Here is a 6,637-nt window from a genome sequence, read left to right on the forward strand (position 1 = left end):
ACTGAGTAGTTGAGAATGCTCCCAGTGACCCACGTCCAGCCCTTTTCTCTCGGTGACACATCGATTTTATCTAAAAATGAATTCTACTTTTTTGGTGATTTCAATTGTTAAGTAGTCCAAAATACATAAAAACCCAAAATAGATAAGTAGATAAAAACCTCATTCTTAAATCTTATCTCCATTCTTCTTATATCTTATCTCCATTCTTAAAACACGGAATTTTTTTATATCATCGATCGATTTAAAGAAAAAAAAATATCCGAGGCGATCATCGAGAATGAGCGGATGGTTCAACAAATCCGCACATGGCTCAAAGCGGCTTAATCCATGGGTATCAACCGTTACCTCTCCATTATATACATCGACTTCAACCCCTAATGATTCGAGAACTAATATCATAGTTCTAATGTCGTAAAACATTAGGAATGTTATGAAGTTTTGAATTTCGAGAACAACAAAGAGTTAGGCAAGAAGAAGCGCCAATCTTTGAGTTCATCACAAAAGAAACTACCACCCAAGCAAGCCTAACAGAAAGAGAAGGTAAGATAGCTGAATACCCAATTCAAATAATTCACCAATCTCAAAACCGGTCGAATCGATCTTTTCACTTTGATGCGGTTTGTGCGAGAACCCAACCACGACATTGCTCCCCAAGAGAGTGCAGATACCCAAGGTAATGGCTCATTGACTTTAATACTATCCTCAATAGTCAACATATTCAAAGAAAATTCTGCAATAAGATGACAATAATCATTAGTATCATTATCCGTCCCTTAAGCATTCGAGAAAATTCAAGACTTCGAATACTAAAGTATAAAGCATTGCTTTGAGAACCAAGCTATGAGACTATGGCATTAAAATTACAACTTAATGTGTCTATGCTCGAGAAAGGCATGTTTTTTTAATCGAGTGCATAGCTACAAACAAAGCACAAGTAGCCAACTGAACCATAATTTTTGGTGAGAACCAAACTTAGAATGATCAAACTCATAATACAAGGATTAGTTAGCATCTTACATCTAAAATATTCTTATTCATTCTCCGTCATTGATATTCCGGACCATCAACGTTACATTATGTACTCTATAAGAAATTACTAATATATGCTCCTCATCCAACTGAAGATTCAAACTATTAAGATTAATATAATCGTAGATCATGTGTGTTATGCATTATGTATTATATAAACTAATGTAATTGAGATCCTCCAAGTAGCATAAAAGATAAACGAAGACAGTATGGCTTATATAGGCATTAACACCACGTTAAACCAAAATGAAAGAAAAACCATGAATTATTATTACCTTCATGGTGTCTTGATATCAAGCCTTTCATCTTAATTTCCTTTCTGAATATCTGCCTTCCTCCAAATGAAAAAAAAAAGTAAATTAGTGACTATCTTTGCCAATAAAACAATCGGAGACTCAACATTTTCAGTTTTACTAACAACTACAACAAATATATATAAAGAAGAAAATTATGCATGAAGACTTACATGAGAAGTGAAACTCTTATTAAACAATCCTTTCCTTTTAAGATGGGGAAAGAAAATGTCATTTGGAAAGTTGAAGAAGAAACAGGTAACATTGTATTCTTTGAAGAAAATGAAGAGAAGAGAATTCTGAGTTGGTATTGAGGTTTACGTGACGGATAGCTTGGAACCACCAACGATAATGAACTTGTCATCCGAGCTTTGGGTTTGATTTTGGGATTTGGGAAGCCGGAAGCAGGATATTGGAGTGTTAGGATGAACTTCCGGAGGTCCTTTTGTTACCACCGATTATGATTATGATGCTCCCATAGATGAATATGGTGAGATAAGATTCTTCCGAGAAGTGCATGCATTGGTTGCTCATGAATTTTTGGTTTTGATTGCTTTAAACTTCACGACTTGCGGGTTTGGTAAGGCAACCTAAATTTGGGCATCTGAAAAATCTTCATATGGGCTATTAAGCTCTGTGAGGGTGCTTTAATTTTTGTCGACCCGTTACTACTTCTTTAGGAAGCTTCCAACAGGTAACAATTTTTCTAATATCACGAAGTTTTCCACTGTTCTATCTTGGTAACTTCGGTTGCCTTAATCAATCATATATATATTTCAGGAAAGTGTATTCTCTTCCAACTCCGGAGGTTGTGCAGCTTTTCATGAACTACAATTCCAAGTCTGCTGCCAAAGTTGTGTTCGATAACAAGCACTATAACTTGCTTCCTTGGTCAATCAGCATCCTTCCTGATGGTGAGAATGTAGTCTTTAATACCGCAAAAGTAAGTAGTGTAAGCTATAAAGAAGCTCTGTATAAACCTATTTTAATATCTTAACCAATCAATATATATATATATATATATATATAACATAATCAGAAGGTAACTAAATCCTAGCTGTTTAAAGATGTATTTTTGGCAGGCTTTTCCACCTGCTCCGATGCCCTTGGCGGCTTGGCCCCTATCTTTCTCTCTTTCGGTAGATTGACCGGATATTTCCTTTAAGTTCTTTCCCTTCTCTTTACTGGTAGATGTATACGTATTTTTAAGTATATGTCTTTCCCCTTTTCTTTCAATTCTATATATATATATTTTTAAACCCATGATGGCATGATATACCCTTGCTTCTCTTGCATTTAATTTTTTACCTACTGAATGTTTATTCTTTTTGGAATACCTCCATCTCCTTTTGAGGCGCCAAACTCTGTTTTTCCGAGTAGCAGTACAATTGCAACCAAGGCCGATCACCACACACCTTAGACCTTTTAGTGCTTGGTAGCATAAAAGTAAGTAGTGTAAGCTATAAAGAAGCTCTGTATAAACCTATTTTAATATCTTAACCAATCAATATATATATATATATATATAACATAATCAGAAGGTAACTAAATCCTAGCTGTTTAAAGATGTATTTTTGGCAGGCTTTTCCACCTGCTCCGATGCCCTTGGCGGCTTGGCCCCTATCTTTCTCTCTTTCGGTAGATTGACCGGATATTTCCTTTAAGTTCTTTCCCTTCTCTTTACTGGTAGATGTATACGTATTTTTAAGTATATGTCTTTCCCCTTTTCTTTCAATTCTATATATATATATTTTTAAACCCATGATGGCATGATATACCCTTGCTTCTCTTGCATTTAATTTTTACCCTGAATGTTTATCTTTTTTGGAATAGCTCCATCTCCTTGAGAAGCCAAACTCTGTTTTTCGAGTAGCGGTACAATTGCAACCAAAGGCGATCACCACCGGTAGCACCTTTTAGTGCTTGAGGCGATGTATCATTGAGTTTTGGATACGGTTTCCACTTCCCATGGACTACTCAAAACCAGACACGGACCCTCTGTTGTTTTAGTAGCCACAAGTGGAGAAACCAACAAACAACAATTGAATTAATCTACGTCACTTTTGATTTTACGCTTTGACCATGAATTCGATCTTGATGCTTTCTTGCCAAAAACACAGTTTTGATCCATTTTCTTAGAGATTTCCCCATTCAAGAAGTAAAGATCCGGATAACCAAGTTGTTTCGAGCCGAACAAGCTCCCCCATATAAAGTGTTATGCGACTTTGATCCAATTGCAATAGCGGTTTGAGAGTCCCGGTTTTCATACAGATACCATGAATCAAGAAAGTCCATATGAACTACTTAAAGGTAGAAATGTTGGTATCTTCATTCTTAGATATGGAACAAACTTCATTAGTGAAGCAGAGTAAACTTTTTTTCTTTTTTGGGTGACAACCTTGGTAAGCGAGGAAGCCTATGTATAATATTATCCAAGCCAGCGTACAATGCACAAGTTGCAATATGTGCATGCATCATAAAACATAAATGTAGATTTGATTGTCATCAAATAGAGGTATTGAGAAAATGCATACTACAACAATAAAAATATTCAAGTATAATATAGATGCTTTCAAAGATGAACCATTATGTTACATACTCACATCTTCCTTTTTTCGGTTCCAAAAACTAAAATGTGCTTGCACGCAATTGTAAAAAGTTACAAAAACACACTCATAACTTTTGAAGGACATAGAACATACTAAAACACCTATGAAGGGTTGGAACTATACCCGGACTAAACAAAGATTTTTGAAGATTATAGATCATCATATGCAGGCCAAACCCCATTTCGATAAGACATCAAAAACAAAATGGCTTTGAGCTTTTCACTTAGAAAATTCATTACAAAGCAGAATTTTTCGCATTTTTCAGCCCAATTTCAGGTTTGTGACCCTCCACATCGAGCTATACCACTCTCTTTGCCCTCTTGTTTCTCTGCATATTTTTAATAATCAACTGAGATGAGTTTAAGGTAGCCACATGGATCAACTCATCGGGCGACTTAATTTTCCAAATATAGTATTTTCTATGTCCAAAAAGAGATATATGTACGGTATATTACTAAAAATTGAATTTTGCCGGTTGGTGAAGTATGAGTACCACATGCTAGGACCGAAACCCGAATCACATGGACCATCCCAATTGCATGTTTGTGCCCCCACGTTGAGCAACACCATTCTAATGCCCTCTTGTTTTTAGCAATCAATTGAGATAGGCTTGATGTAGGTACCAAAAAAAAAGTCATCAGATGGCTATAAATTTCCCAATGTTGTAATTTGGTTTGTATGTTCCCAAAGGGATTTATGTACGATTATACTACTAAAAATGACTTTTGCCCGGTTGGTGAAGTACGAAAGTACCACATGCACGGATTCAATGCCTTACAAACATCGGCATCATCAAACAAGTTATCTAGCAATGTAACGAAAGAAATAGCTTGATGGAAGGCAAGAAAAAAAAACGATTATGCACTTGAACTCATCTTGCCTAATCAGGGATTTACTAACTACTCACCTTTACTAAGGTGGTATTAGAAGCAACATTTAGTAGAAGTGCTGAAGTAATTTACAATAATAAGTTACCTTTGCGATTAGGAAAATGATACACCAAATAGAAAGGATTGGTGCGAGAAGAGTAGTAAAATCTATATCTCAGTGTTTCACAAATTTTACTTGAGTAGTTGAGTCCATTTTTTTTTTTGGGTGGGGGAGGTGTGACCCATGACCCAAGGCCTTATCCCCACTATATGACTAATAATTTTATCATTTGCTGGAAGATGAATAGAAGAAGAAGATACTACGAGGGTCATGAAACATGCATGATAATATCAAGTTACCAGCAGTAGCAATAACAATAACCAGGAAAGGAAGGTGATCCTGATGAAATAAAGTTTACCAAACAAAATAGAAAAATAATAATAGTAATTTAGAACAAGGCAACTTCCCAAGAACCGTTCATTTTCCTACTTATTAGAAGCTCCAAACTATTGAAGTAAACGGTGAAATCCAACACTATATCTCTGGCAAGATAGAAAACTTTGGAAGCAATAAACAACATTTACTGAAAAACAAATTTCAGATTGAGAAAAATAGTCGTCTTGGTGAAAATCTTTCATTACTTATCTTTGTTTACTGTAAATAATCTCTGAAAGGCAATACTTATTTTGATAGAATCTACTCTATTCATCTTCTTAGGCACCAATTCATCTAAAAAGATATGGTAGAAACTGCATGACCCCACAAATGAATGAAGATATTAGTACCGCGTGAGCGAAGATAATAATGGCCCGATGGAAAAATGGTGTGTCCAATGTGCAAGAGCAAGGGATTGTTGAGTCTGACACTGAAGGTACTTTTGGTTCTTCTTCTTACTTTTAATGTCATTTACAAGTTTATATTGCATGATGTGGCTATGTGTAGTTGTGGAAATTTAAGTTAGTGAGGCCATGGCCAGTGAATGGCCTCTAGGCGGGTTGGAACACAATATTTCCAACCGCATTACTAGATACGGATGGGTGAGATTCCCAAGTAAAGATAGGATAAGGTCAATGAGTGCAAGTTTTACTATTGGAGAATATTGCTCAATCCCTGGGCTTCCGTTTTACGTTCATTGTGTTGTGCGAGACATACTTTTTATCAGAGCATCACTGCGAGACAAAGAGGGTTTATATGTCGAATTCACAACTTATGAGTATTTGGCAATCAAAGTAAGTGCAATTATCTTTAGTGTCTGTGTTAGGTTTAAATATTCTTTTTTTTTTTTTGAATTTCAGACATGAAGATTATTCCAACTATTAAATTAGAACACGTTCTAAGATAATAGTGTCAAATTTACTGTTTGTCGATTTTCTCTTCAATTCAAAGTCACATTGGGAAGGTACTCGGTTTATGCTTTATATGAGATTTTCAGGGTGTCAGCCCGAACAGTTTTGATGGGCATGGAAATACGGGGTTGAGTGGTGTTGATGCGGGCGAGGAGACTCCTGCTTTCTGGGCCTGAGTTGAGTTCTCACCCCTCAGGGGTCAAGGTAGAGTGATTCTAGCTTACTTCTTATTAATTAAAGGGATCCATGTCATTTCCTTTCAAGACCAAAGACCGCTTTTATTCTTCTTTTTCCTCTTCCCATTTTTTTTTGCCTTTGAAACCATTCGATTGTGACTTTAGTGACGGCAAGGGAAGAGAGTTCCTTTTAGGCAATGATTGTATTTTCTTCAAATTCTCGCTTAACAAGTCGGGGTTCTACCGAAAATTTGTAAATCATGTCATGCACGAGGGCTTTGTTGTGTAACTCTACCTTTTGTTTCTTTTTACTT

At 36.0% G+C, this 6,637-nt stretch overlaps 1 long non-coding RNA gene across 1 annotated transcript; it reads right to left on the reverse strand.

Annotated features, from left to right (window-relative positions):
* Positions 1-631: 631 nt before the first annotated feature.
* On the reverse strand, positions 632-1,537 carry LOC147473470 (uncharacterized). Its single transcript, XR_015210445.1, has 3 exons — positions 1,496-1,537; positions 1,305-1,356; positions 632-730 (listed from the first exon to the last, which is right to left on the reverse strand). It is a non-coding gene; the product is annotated as an uncharacterized LOC147473470 (long non-coding RNA).
* Between the last annotated feature and the right edge of the window lie 5,100 nt (positions 1,538-6,637).

This window comes from Coptis chinensis, unplaced genomic scaffold, assembly GCF_015680905.1.
Source record: "Coptis chinensis isolate HL-2020 unplaced genomic scaffold, ASM1568090v1 utg2528_pilon_pilon, whole genome shotgun sequence".
Taxonomy (NCBI): Eukaryota; Viridiplantae; Streptophyta; class Magnoliopsida; order Ranunculales; family Ranunculaceae; genus Coptis; species Coptis chinensis.